Here is a 14,838-nt window from a genome sequence, read left to right on the forward strand (position 1 = left end):
AGATTACCCCATGTCCCAAATACCTAACATTTTTCATATGTAACTTTTGTATACAAGACTTGTAAAATTGTTACAGCTAGAATATTCTCGTGAGTAGATCATTCTTAAAAGGAGATTTTATTCACAAGAGAGAAAACCCAGGGAGAAATCTACCACAAACACAGATAGGAGCTGTTGAGCCAAAAGAGCAATGAAGTCATATTGCTTCATAACATTTCCAACGGTCTTGTTAGAAACAGTCCAGTGAATATTTGAGTTTTATCAAAGTCTTATAATGCACTTTAGTAAAGTTAATAGTGTGGTGACCACAACCACAAAATTATTTTGTAGCTACTTTATAATGATATTTTGACATCACTATGAATCATAATGTAAATGTCTGATATGCCAGATGTCTGATTGACATTTGACCCCTAAATAAGTCATAACCCACAGGTTGAGAACCATGGGTTTTAACAAATTTTCTCAGGGCATTCTTTTAATCATAGCTTTATTCCACAATTTAAATAAATATTAAAGTCCTACGGTAGCACTATGGGGAGGACACCATCCTTAAGATTTTCTCATAATGGCTATAATTAAAAGATTAAACAACTTTTGAAACTAAAAAAATATATGTTGGAATTTTTATGTATTTACATTTCAAATTTTATCCCCTTTTCCCCCACCTTCTTCTGAGAAGATTCTCTAACTCCCAAACATCTACTTCCACCTCATGACCCTGGCATTCCTCTACACTCAGAAAACTTCTCAGAACCCAGGGCTTCTCTTATTGATGCCAGGCAACACCATCCTCTGCTACATATGTGGCTGGAGCCATGGGTCTCTCCATGTGTACACATTGGTTGGTGTTTTAGTCCCTGGAAGCTCTGGGGTGGGGGGGGTTGGTTGATAATGTTGTTCTTCCCATAGAGTTGCAAACCCTTTCAGCTCCTTAAGTCCTTTCTCTATCTCCTCCATTGGGGTCCCCGTGCACAGTCCGATGGTTAGCTACAAACATCCTCAACTGTATCAGTATGACTCTGGCAGAGCCTCTGAGGAGGCATCCACATCAGGATCCTGTCAGCAAGCACTTCTTGGTATTAGCAATAGTAACTGATATGGGGTGAATTCCCAGGTGAGGCAGTCTCTGGATGATCTTTTCTTCAGTCACTGCTCCATTCATTATCCTGTATTTTCTCTGGTGAGTATTTTGTTCCCCCTTCTAAGAAGAATTGAGGCATGCATATTTTGGTCTTCCTTTTTTCTTTCTTTCTTTCTTTCTTTCTTTTTAGCTTCATGTGATCTGTAAATCATTTCTTGGGTATCCCTAACTTTTAGGGGAGTATATGCTTATAAGTGAGTGCATACCATATGTGTTCTTTTGTGACTGGGTTACCTCACTCAGGATGATAGCTTCTAGTTCCATCCATTTGCCAACAAATTTCATGTAGTCATTGTTTTTAATAACTGAGTAGTACTTCATTGTGTAACTATACCACATTTCCTGTATCCATTACTCTGTCGAAGGACATCTGGGGTTTTTCCAGCTTCTGGTCATTATAAATAAGGCTGCTATGAACATAGTGGAACTTATGTCTTTGTTGTGTGTTGGAGCATCTTTTGTGTATATTCCCATGAATGGCATAGCTACATCTTCAGGTAGTACTATGTCCAACTTTCTCAGGTACCTCCAAACTAATTTCCAGAATGGTTGAATCATCTTGAAATCCCACCAACAGAAAAAAAGAGTGTTTTTCTTTTTCTACATTCTCACCAGCATCGGCTTTTGTTGAAGATATTTACTGGTCCTTTTAGTTGAGAGTTGTTGCTCTCTTCCATACCTATTATCCTTAGCTTTGGTCTTCTCAATGTGTCCAGGATTTCTTGGGTGTTTTGGGTTAGGAACTTTTTGATTTTTGCATTTCTCTGATTGTTGTGTCAATGATTTCTATGGTATCTTCTGCCTCTGAGATTCTCTCTTCCATCTCTTGTAGTCTGTTGGTGATGTTTGCATCTATGACTCCTGACCTCTTTCCTTGGTTTTCTATCTCCACGGTTGTCTCCCTTTGTGTTTTCTTTATTCTTTCTATTTCTGTTTTTAGATCCTGGATGGTTTAGTTCAATTCCTTCACCTGTTTGCTTGTGTTTTCCTGTGTTTCTCTAAAGACTTCTACTTGTTTACCTGTGTTCTTCTGTATTTCTTTAAGGGAGTTATTTATGTGCTTCTTGAGGCCCTCCATCCTCAACATGAAGTATAATTTTAAGTCCAAAGCTTGTTTTTTCTGGTGTATTGAGATAGTCATTACTTGTTGTGGTGGGAGAGCTAGTTTCTGATGTTGCCAGGTTGTCTTGGTTTCTGTTGCTTAGGGTTTTGCACTTGCCTCTTGCCATCTTGTTATTTTCACGTTAATTGATCTTGTTGTCTCTGATTGAAACTTGTCTCTCCTGTGTGTCTGTGAGTCTGTGGGCTCTGGAGGTAGACCAGTCCTGGGTGCTCAGCCCTCTACGGGCAGGCAATGAGTTCTGATGGCGATAAGCTGGCTCTAGCTGTGGGTGTGGGTAGAGTCCGGAAGGGTCCAGAACCAAGCAGTACTGTAATACCTATGCTCCAAGAGTTCCCGGCAGTCTCACTCCAGGTAGTCAGTGGAGAGAAAGTGAGGGCTCACCAGTGGGCTCAGGAGGGAAAGCATTCCTGAGTCTCTTCTGGGAGCTCACTTCCCTGTGGGCAGGCCGTGAGACTTGATAGCAGTGAGCTGGCTCTGGCTCTGGGCACAGATAGAAGTTGAAACAGTTCATTCCCAGGCTGCACCATGGTATCTGAGCCTGTCGATATTTTCTATGGTATCTTCTGCACCTGAGATATCTCTTCAATCTTTTGTATTCTGTTGGTAATGGTTGCATCTATGACTCCTAATGTCTTTTCTAAGTTTTCTATCTCCAGTGTTGTCTCTCTTTTGATTTTTTTCAATTCACCTGTTTGGTTGTTTCCTGTAATTCTTTAAGGAATTTTTGTGTTTCCTGTTTAAGAGCTTCTACTTATTTATCCTTGTGTTCTCCTATATTTCTTTAAGGACGTTATTCATGTTACCAATTCTCACCAATGTTTGCAATTCAAGATTAATGTCATGAGGCTTGTAGTCAATATTTTTTAGTCTTTCTCTCTTTAAAATATGTATTTCTAATAAAATTAGTATAATTACCATTTTTCTTTTCCCAGGTTCAAAATAACACTATGGACATTTTACCAAAAATAAGAATACTGTAGGCTGAGAATTCTTTGCACTTCATAGTATATAATCAAACACTGAATCCAAGCTCTATTGCAGTAATTATTTCTATGAATAATTATGTAACAAGATGTACTCCAAAAATTATCACAGGACTTGTTTTAATTCATCATCTGCTTTTAGATGACTTGTTGCTAATGTCATTAAATTATTTTAATATTTCTCTTTCACAGTTAGGGCATCCTAGAGCTTGTCTCTCAAGAAAAGTGCCTGAGTGACTTTGTTACCTTCTCAACACATCTGGCTGATTGTCACTGTAAATGTACCATGAGCTCCTTTTTCTCTCAGCTCTCAGGTATTATCCCCAATACATGTTTACAGCCCAATCCTCTTCTGGTCTAGTCTCTTTACCATGAGCATTCCTGACTAGTCCTTGGTTGTTATGGTCACTAAAGCTGTCCTCACAATTCCATGTGACTGATGGAAATGACTGTCTACATCCACTTGCTAGTCCCAATAATTCAACAGAAACAACATCACATGCAAACATATTAACATTTCATTTTTACAATGAATAAAATTAAACACCCCACTTTGTTATCTCTCCTTCTTTTACTGTTCCATCATTAAGCATTTTACATTGCAATAAACCTATTTCCACCAACCACAGTTATCACCAGACCTATTTCCATTTTTAAGTTGTCAGTTTTTCCTGTAGCGGTGCCACAATATTTATTTAAATTCCTCTGTTCTCTGAAAGCAGGTCTAAAGAAGCAAACAAATAAACCAACTAACCACCAGATCTTTTTTCAAACTCCAACTTCTTGTTGGAGAATTGTTCTTATTGTTCTTTTTCAAAACATTTATTTATGTTTTATGTTTTTTGTGTATATATACAACACATCCACATGCACATAAACGTTCACACAAAAACACACAGCATATATGTGGAAGTCAGGTGACAGCTTATGTGGATTAGGTTCTTTCCTTCTAGGCTGTGAGATCTTGGGATGTGACTCAGGTCACAGGCTGGCAAGTCCCTTTATCTACTGATCCACCTCACTGGACCCTGAATTGTTCTTACCTCAACTCTTGGGATAAGCTGTCAGATTCTTGGTCCTTCTAGAGGCTGATAATACTTATATTCCCTCTTGTCTCTGCCCTCACCCTCCCTTTTTTGTTCCTCTGTGGAGCATGTGCCTGTGCCTGTTTGTGTGTGTGTGTGTGTGTGTGTGTGCGTGTGTGTGTGTTCTTCCTACTGGCTACAAAACTGGAAGTTTCCAGGAACCATTGTAACTCAAAGCATCCCTCACCAATGATCTCAAGAAGATGTGTGAGAACATTTCAGCAAAAAGGGAGAGAGCAGAGCTGTCACACCAACTGTGATGTGACCCCCTCGAGTCTTCTATTCCCATTCTTCCTTGCTCCATCTTGCCTCTCCACCTCCTTCTTCCCTGAAATCCTCTTCAGTGTCAGCTTTAGAATTAAGCCTGGGCACTGGCATCTGTCACTGCTGTGGTGTCAAAGCTGTAAACACACATCCCGAGATTTACCTTTGTACAGTGTGTGAGTTCACCATAAGGCTTGCTAATAGACGCCCCATGGTAACATGTGGTGATAAGAACAAAGGTACCTGTCTGATGGAAAAGGCTGGACTCTGGCAAAGAATTCATTCCAGCTCCACCAGAGTTATCAGACACTCATGTGTCGAATGCAGGGCAAACAGAACACAAAAGTAAAAGAAAACAATTCATAAAATGTACATTTTCCTGTCAGAAAGCTGGAGAATTAAAAAGGCCATATCTTGACATTTATAATCTTAAAAAGGTCACATATTCGTGGAGAAATGGCTCTTATGTCTTTAAAAATTATACAGATTTAAAAGAGAAAAGTGGAGATAATTTTGGCGATGTCTAGGTATAAGTCATGATGAAGAATTTTCTTACTTTCCTGTCAATCTCTTTTAAAAGTCTCATAAAATACCTTCAAACAAATATGTAAATTGAATCCACAACTGATCACAATATCTACCTTCTATTCATAATTTAAATACCTTAACTTCTGTCAAACACATTCTCTTTACCTGAGGATTGTATTAGTTTTTTCCCCTTGGAGACCATTGAAAAGCAAGTTCCAAGTGCAGACTATACTAAACTAAGCAGTACTTCAGGAGTTATAAATTCAACATTGTAATGTTTTATATACTTATGTTGATTGCTTAATTATACAGAGAAAAGTAGGCACTTCTTCCAATAATCCTGTGGTGTGTGTGCAAACACATAACAATGGGCCATTCTCAAAATGCATACCCAAAATGCTATGTCTGTTTGGAAGTAGCCTTCTGGTCTCTAGACACTGAACTTCCTTTCAATTGTATGATCAATTCTTCTGATTCTTTAAACTTCCAGTGTGCTCACTTTTCAGGGAACCCCACCCATTGCTGAACCTGTGCAGACTCCTGTCACTCTTCCCGTGGGAACATTCTGAACAGATTCTTGTCATTCCAGGACACTAAGGGAACACGTGTTTCACTTGGATTTCTCACCAATGTGGTAAAATACTTGGCAGAAGAAACAAGAGAATTTGTTGGAGTTTCTAGTTTGAAAGGCACACATGCAGTCTGCATACCAGCTTGACAAGCTGACATAAGCAGTAAGCAGTTGTCTCTAAATGATCTTTTCCTCAATCCCTGCTCCTCTATTCGTCCCTGTATTTCCTCCCATGCGTGTTTTGTTCTTCCTTCTAAGAAGGACTGAGGCAACCACATTCTGGCCCTCCTTATTTTTGAGCTTCATAAGGTCTGTGTATTGTTTTTTTGGATATTCTGAGCTTTTGTGGCTAGTATCTGCTTATCAGTGAGTGCATACCATGTGTGTTCTTTTGTGACTGGGCTATCTCACTCAGGATGATAGTCTCTAGTTCCATCCATTTATCTAGAAATTTTATGAAGTCATAGCTGAGTAATACTACTTTGTGTAAATATACCACGATTTCTATATCTATTACTCTGTTAAGGGACAACTGGGTTCTTTTCAGCTTCTGGCTATTATAAATAAGGCTACTATAAACATGGTGGAGCATGTGTCCTTGTTTAAATGTTGAAGCATCTTTGGGTATATGACCAGGAGTGGTATAGCTGGATCCTCAGATAGTACTATGTCCAATTTTTTGAGGAACTGCCAGACTGATTTCCAGAGTGGTTGTACCAGCTTACAACCCCACCAACAGTGGAGGAGTGTTTCTTTTTCTGGGGATCTACCCCATATGCAGCCACCAAAATGAAACATTACTGCTGATGCCAAGAAGTGTTTACTGGCTGGCCCCTGATATATATATATATATCTTCAGAGGCTCTACCAGAGTCATACTGATACAGAGCAGGATGCTTGTAGCTAACCATTAGACTGAACATTGGGACCCCAATGAAGAAACTAGAGGAAGGACTGAATGAGCTGAGTTTGCAACCCCATGGGAAGAAAAACATTATCAACCAACCAAACCCTCAAGAGCTAAAACCCCAGGGACTAAAACACGAACCAATGAGTATATACAATGGAGAGACCCATGGCTCCAGTTGCATATGTAGCAGAGGAGAGCATTATTTGGTATCAGTGGGCAAAGAGGCCTTTGGTACAGTCAAGGTTCATTTTCCCAGTGTAGGGAAATGCCAAGGCTCTGAGGTGAAGTGGGTGGTTGAGAGAGGAAGCACCTTCATGGAAGCAAGGGGACAGGGAGAACGGATGAAAGTGGGGGGAAGTAGGTAACATTTGAAATGTAAATACAGAAAATATCCAAGAAAAAAGGAAGAAAAAAGCAACAGTTGGTTGAGGCATGGGATGCCTTGAGAAGGCTGCTCATGCCTTTTCTGTAGATAGGCAGTAAAGAGCCCTGTCAGCAAAAGTGGATGTATCCAGTAATTCTATAGGCCCATCTCTCGGCATCTTACCTCTATGTAAGCCCCATTTCTATAATGCTCCACAATTTCCCCAAACAACAGCGTAAGTTGAGACAGAGTACTCAAACATGCAGGCCTGTGGGGTGATTGACATATAAATATAGCAAGGTACTAGAAATAGCTTTTGTCCTTTATCCTCAAAAGGATGCTTTAAACATGTCTGCTGTGAGTAATTAATGCATGGTAGGCTGCCTTGGCTGCAGCACTAAGTTTACCTGCCAGTGCTGGACCACCTCCACCAGCAAAAAGAGGCATTCTTGTGTCTTCAGGCTGTGAATTAATGACAAAATGTGGAGCTCTGTCAGTATTCTGTGAGTTTGCCTCTTCTGATTTCTCATTGTAGCATCCAAGGGATTCTCATTGCAGCAATTTAGCTTCCCTATCTTGTGTTCTGGGAAGTATAGGACTTTGGTCTATGTTCTATATGGAAATCCAGAGACAGAGAAGGAGAGACATTCAACTACTTACCTAAATGAGTACTGAGTCTTGTTTTAATGGTTTTTCTTATTTTCCTTTTAAATGGTTTTTATGTCTCTCTACCAACCCTAGGTGCAATAGCTTCTTATTTATTCTACTTCTAGGGAACCAAATTTTGTATTCAATCAGAGCAGGAAGCCAGTGGAATCTTTTAGGTGCTTAATAGGAGAAAGGGAAGATACAGCATTTTAATTCCAAAAATCTGAAAGTATTTACAGGCAAATGGTTCAGTCACAAGTAAGGCAAATCTTGGCCTCCAGATCCCCACTTTCTCTAGCTAGGCTCACCTCCTAAAAACTCCACAGCTTTTCAAAAGGTATAGTTTGAGACCTAGTAGTCAGACAATCTAAAATGACTATGGTGGATGTCAGTCATAAATTTAAGTGTCATAGGAATCTTGAAATGTCAGAAGCAAAGCCCATCTCAATCCTGAACTCTGGTGAACATTGATAACTTGTCACCTTTGTAATTTTTCTCTAGAATCAAGGTAACAGGCTTAGCTATTGTCCCTCCATGTTCATGTGTGCAGTTTGATTTTGCTTTTATTTGTTAAAACTTTAATAGTCTAAATTGCTTAACATTACATACATACATACCTTCGACACCGGTATGCAGAAGATCTCTAGAACTGACAGTGCTGGTTATAATATTCTTAGCCCACAGGAAGTGGCACTATTATGTGGTGTGGCCTTGTTGGAATAGGTGTGTCCTTTATGGAGGAAGTGTGTCACTGTGTAGGAAGGCTATGAGGTCTACTAGTGGTTGGGCCCCACACAGTGCAGAAGAGATCTCTCCTCCTGGTTGCCTGCAGAAGAGTCTCTTTCTGACTGACAATGATTAAGATGTAGAATTCTTGGCTACTATAACACCAAGTCAGCCTGCATGATGTCATGCTTCCCACCATGGTGATAATGAACTGAATCTCTGACACTGTAAGTCAGCCCCAATTAAATGTTTGCCTTTGTAAGTATTGCCTTGGTCATGGTGTCTTTCCATAGCAATGGAAAAACCTGAGACTGACCTACCTAGCATAAAAAGCTTTGGCAAAAGAATTGTCTCCATACACCAGGCCCCACTGCCTATAAGTTTAGTTATGAGAGATAACCCAAAGAAATAAAAATATTAGTGTGTGCCCTCCTGTTGCTAGATCATTCTGTACAACATAATGCACTCAATCTTTACCCTTTTAGTGGCATGTAGCAGGATTTCCTTTTTAAATATAAAGCTTAAGACAAGAAATGTATATGATTACATGCAACACAGGAAATTATGATGAGGGTGATAAGACATTTTACAGAATGGGGAAGAAATCATTTCCAGCTACACATCAGATGGGAGATAGTATCTAGAATATAAAAAGAATTGCAAATATTATACATCAAAGAACCCTCAATTCATATAGTTAATAAGTGAGCTTCTGCACTTTATATACAGTTCTCAGGAAAAGAAATACAAATGGTCATTAAATATTTGAAAAAATACTTGAAAAGGTAGTCACCATCTTAGGTACCAGGGAACATTTTTGAGATTTCATCTCATACCAATGAGAAAATTTATTATCAAGAAGACAAATGACAATAAATATCAAATAAGATGTGGGGAAACTGCTGGTAGGAATGTAAGTTTGTGTAACCACAAGAGGCAGATGGGGGAGGGTAATGGATGGGAGGGCTGGGGATAGAAATAGAAATAGAATCAGATGTGGGTAAGGACAAGAGTGATGGCTATAAAAATGAATGAAAATCTGCAACTGGTTGGGGTAAGGAGGTGAGGGGAATCCCCAGGACAGAGACCTGGGATAAAGAAGGTGCCCCAGAATCAATGGGGGTGACCCATTGTAGTGAGATGTGGCTCACTACATTGGAGATATGGAACTCTAAGAGGCTACCTCCTGTAGGAACCCCAGTGGGGCAATACAGACATCAACCCACCCACAAAACTTTTAACCCACAATTTATTCTGCCTATAGGTAATGCAGATATAGGGGAGAGAGAAAGAGAGAGAGAGAGAGAGAGAGAGAGAGAGAGAGAGAGAGAGAGAGAGAGAGAGAGAGAGAAAGAGAGAGAGCTGAGACTGAGAGAATGGCCAACCAATAACCAGCACAACTTGAGACCCATCCCATGGGCAAACATTGATCACTAAAACTATTAATGATACTGTTATGCTTGCAGACAGGAGCATGTTGTTCTCTGAGAGGCTCCACTTAGCATCTGACTCAGATAGATACAGATGCCTACAGTAAAACAGTAGATGGAGCTTAGGGTCTTTTACGAAAGAAAAGGAAGAAGGATTGTGGGCCCTGCAGGGAATAGTAACTCCACAGGAAGACCAACAGAGTTAACTAACCTGAACACTTAGGGTTCTCAGAGTCTGAACCACCAACCAAAGAAATACACCCGCTGAACCTAGGCCTCCCTGCCCTTATATAGCAGATGCTCAGCTTGATCTTCATGTGGGTCCTGAACAATTGGAATGGGGGTTATCTCAAAATCTGTTGCCTATGTGGGGGAAATGTTCTACTATCTGGGCTGCTTTGCCTGACCTTTATAGAAGAGGAAGCCTTCCCAGAGACTTGAAGAGCCAGGGTAGGGAAAATACTAGGGGGCCCCACCCAATGAGAGAGGGGGAAGGGACAAAGAACCAGAGGATGGGATGACCAGGAGGAAGAGGGCAGTGAGTGAGATGCAAAATGAATAAAAAAACATTTTTTAATTAATTTTTTAAAAAAATAAGTAAGTGTGGAACTTAAAGATAAAAACCAACCAGTCAACCAAACATAGACAAACAAAAAAGTAATAATGAACTCACCGCAGTTTTAACATGATGTGTGAGGGGTTATGGAACTAACTAGAAAGACAATTGTGAGAAGGGAAGTTTTCTGGAGAAGGTGGACAATTAAGAAGGTAACAGCCTGGAGGGGTGAACCTTGACACGCTGTCCTTCCCCTCAGCTCTAAAACCATTCAGTTGCTACAGTTATGCATAAAACCTGTTTTATGTTTTCTCCATCTTAATGTCATTAAGAAGTCAAAAAAGATGAGACACCAAATTGGCACAAGCAATGAACTAACTACTGGGAAAGTGTTCAGATAGTGGCTAAATTTTCCTTCCCAATAAGCCACGTAATGCCCATGGATAATGTCATCTCAAACCCAGTTTCAGTCTCTGAGCACTGCAGATCATTCTGTGCAAAGCTGAAGAGATAGTCCCATTTGATCTTCACAGGTTTCTATGGAAACACCTTTTCAGATGTCCTTTACTAGAAAAGAATATTTTGCTTTATTGTAAAGGGAAAGGCAACACATTCCATTTATCTATGCAAAGCAAAGGTGTTTGATAGATTTGGAATATGGTATAAAACGTACTTTCGTCACTTGTCCCTCAAGAGACATTATTAGAGACATCATGTCCCAGAGTTGACACCTAAGAAGATGGCTCTTTCTTCCAGGATAAAGGGCATGAGGGAGTTCCTATTATTATATCTGTATCATCATGTAAAACTGAGATGGCAGATCCTTAATGGCTGAAATTTTTTCACAAAGTTATTTGAAATTTTAATTACATTTTGCCTTTAGTAGTTCCTATTTGTTGTTAAAATGAAACTAATTTTCTTAGGAAAAATGCACAAGTATACACACTGATGTTCATCTAACACACAAATGTTCATCTCATACACAGATGTTCATTTCACACATAGATGTTCATCCCTCACACACACAGATGTTCGTCTCACACACAAATGTTCATCTCACACACAGATGTTCATTTCACACACAGATGTTCATCTCACACACAGATGTTCATCCCTCACACACACAGATGTTCATCTCACACACAGATGTTCATCTCATACACAGATGTTCATTTCACACACAGGTGTTCATCTCACACACAGATGTTCACATCACACACATATAGATGTTCATCTCACACACAGATGCTCAGCTCACACACAGATGTTCATCTCACCTATAAAATCAAAGCCCTTTAGGAGTAAACCTGGAGTAGCCGTGTAAACTTCATTCAAAAATTTACCTCCAAATTTTCAAGATTTCAAGATAAAGTAGTATGTATCCTATCTATGATAATTAAAATTTCATATTTCACTCTTGCCTGGTGTCAGCTCCATGGTGTGTCCTCCATGAGAGATTTAGTTTTGATCTATGACCTTCACTTGTGATGTTAAGGCACTTGTTATGTATACACAAAAGTACAGATGCAGAGTGCATCAACCAAGAGTTATGGCCTTTCCTTAGGGAAAATAGCTGTGTGGCAAGAAATGCAAATACCTTCATGTAGATTCTATATTTCTAAAAATCATGCCAAAATTTAAACAATTAATTGAATTTATTTAAACAGCTAGTTAGGTAACAGTACCCCACTAACCCAGGCCAGGAAGTAGAGGATCATAGGATAGGAAACAGAGAATGACATAATTGGAAATATCTTTATACTGTTATGATTTTTCAAACTGAACACTGGGGATACGTTCTACTGTTGTCATTGTATGAGTATCATAGAGTATTTACACAAACTTAGAAGTGTGTGTCAATCACTTGATAAGGCCTCTTGACATAATCAAGAGGTGTGGTAAACCTGAGATGAACGGGGCTTATTCTGGTGTAGCCCGCTGTGCAACTTATCGTAATGTTAAAAAAATAAGCCTGAGTGCACTCTAAAATAATGACTGAAATACATAAAACAATAACACAGATGCACACAAACAGATATGTGGGAATAAATACTAGCTGACCAGGATTATTAACTCACACCCAAGACAGGGTTAAGTCAAAACTGATATGCATACTCTTCCTCCTTTCAGTTAATATTTATCTCTCTTTCAAATCACAGACAAAGCCTTGGGCCTTTAATCAGGAACAGAGATCAGCCACCTGACAGACAAGCACCTACTAGGCAATAAAAAGGGACAGGTGGCTCTAGAGAAAGAGTAAGAAAGCACCAGGAAAGAAAATGTACTTGAGCTCAGCCAGCTTCCAACGAAAGAAGGAAAAATAAGTATACCTTTTTGAGTCGGGACTCAAAGTTAGACAGATCCAACAGAACCCCATGGCAACCCTGAAATGACTATGCTAGGGCCAGGAATTCCGGAAAGTAAAAGCACAATATCCCATTAAAAGGCATAATTTTACTCTCATCTCTTTAGTATGGCTTCAGGGGGTTCCTGGAGGGAGGGGGACCTTTAGCCAAGTGATCGAGTGACGCAGTTGGATTTATATTTTGCAAAGCTTGGAATGGCAGCCCCTCTCCAGAGAATAGCTTCTCTATAGTGCGACATTTTCTTTTAATTTAAAAATACTAAGCTAATTTCCCTAAAAAGAAAGTTGCATTATATCCTTTCCTATAAAAAATTGTTTACACAAAATTTTGCTCTTTTTATTATTGTCCTATCTATATGCATTTTTTGTTGTCTAACCCGGATCTTATGCTAATCCATTTTCCAGAGAACACCAATGAGCCAGGCAGAATTTTTCTTAAGGCTGCATGTACTGAGTTTACCTAAATTTATAGGTATTTAATGTTGACCCAGTTGACTACTTTTATGTACAAAATCTTGAATGCTATCTTCATGGTTGTTCCTACCATCTTGTTCCTTGTGGCTCACCAGGCTCCTCGTCACTTTTGATTTACAACAGTTTTGTTTGCTTGTTTGTGTGCTTGTTTATTTGGTTGGTTGGTTTTTATAGAACTAGCCAGCATGGGTTTTGATATCAACATCCAGTGTTCATTTACTGTCTTGCAGGAAGCCCTGTCTGGCCCCTTTCTGTCTATTCCTGTCTGAGTATTTGGACTCAGCTACTGTGACAGTTTTTACTCTTCTGATGAGAGCTGAGCCTCTGGATAATATGAACTGTCACCCATCCATTGGAACTTCACTAGAGGTAGCAATAAAGTATCAAAGGAAATTAACTCCAGCCTCTGTATGCTATAGTGCATTGTTCCTAATTCCTCCTTTTCATGAAATTTAAGAACATCTTGACACCAGGCAGAGCAAAACACTTCACCTTTGTCCCACAGCTAAAAATACATGCTCCACATACAGGTCTTCAGTTGAGAAAATGGACTTCCCTTCACCTGGGACAGTTAGTCTTTTAAAGGCATAATAACTAGATCTAAAAGTTTTATAAGCCCTAAATGTGAAAATAGAAATGTAATCTTTTATGAAAAGGATGACTTTTGCAATGAAATCATCAATCTCATATCTTATAGTCTCATATCTTATCATCATATGGAAAAACAAAAACAAAATTAAACAAAAGAACAAAAAATACAAACAGGATAGATAAAACAATTCTGTACAATAAAAGAACTGGAATTATTACCATCCCTGATCTCAATATTTAATACAAAGTAATAGTAATAAAAATTGCATGATATTGACATAAAACAGACAGGGTGATCAATGTAATTAAATTGAAAACACAGAAGTAACCTCACATACCAATAGAAACCTGATTTCTGACAAAGAGGCCAAAACTATAAAATGGAAAAAAAGAAAGCATCTTCAACAAATGGTGCTGAACCATCTGTTTATCTGCATGTAGAAGAGTGCAAACAGATATATATATCTACCAACCTGCATAAAACTCAAGGCCAAGTAGATCAAAGACCTCAACATAAAACTGGATACACTAAATCTGATAGGAAGGAAAGTAGGGAATACCTTTGAACGTATTGGCATGGGAGACAGCTTTCAGATCAGAATACCACCATGTTGTTCAGGCACTGAGATCACCAATTAATAAATGAAACCTCAAGGAACTTAAAAGCTTCTGTAAGATGAAGGACACCATTAAAGATACAAAAATGGCAGCCTACAGCATGTGGAAAGATCTTTACCAACCCTACATCTGAAAGAGGGCTGATGTCCAAAATATATAAAGGTCTCAAAAACTTAGACATTAATGAAACAAATTACCCAATTAAAAGTAGAGGACATCCTGTTTTACATGTACTTTATGCTCAATGTAACTAGTAAGATCTTAATGCACACTATTAAACCTTAAAAAAAAAACCAAGCACTGAAAAAAATGTATTCGTATACTTTTATGCAAAAATGCTTAAAATCTGTACATTTATCTTTGCTTTTTAAAATAAAGTTGTTCAATTAAAAAAATAGAGTACAGATCTAAACAGAGAATTCTCAACAGAGGAACTTCTAATGGCCAAGAAGCACTTA

The sequence above is a fragment of the Micromys minutus genome (genome assembly GCF_963924665.1).
Source record: "Micromys minutus genome assembly, chromosome: 15".
NCBI classification, from domain to species: domain Eukaryota; kingdom Metazoa; phylum Chordata; class Mammalia; order Rodentia; family Muridae; genus Micromys; species Micromys minutus.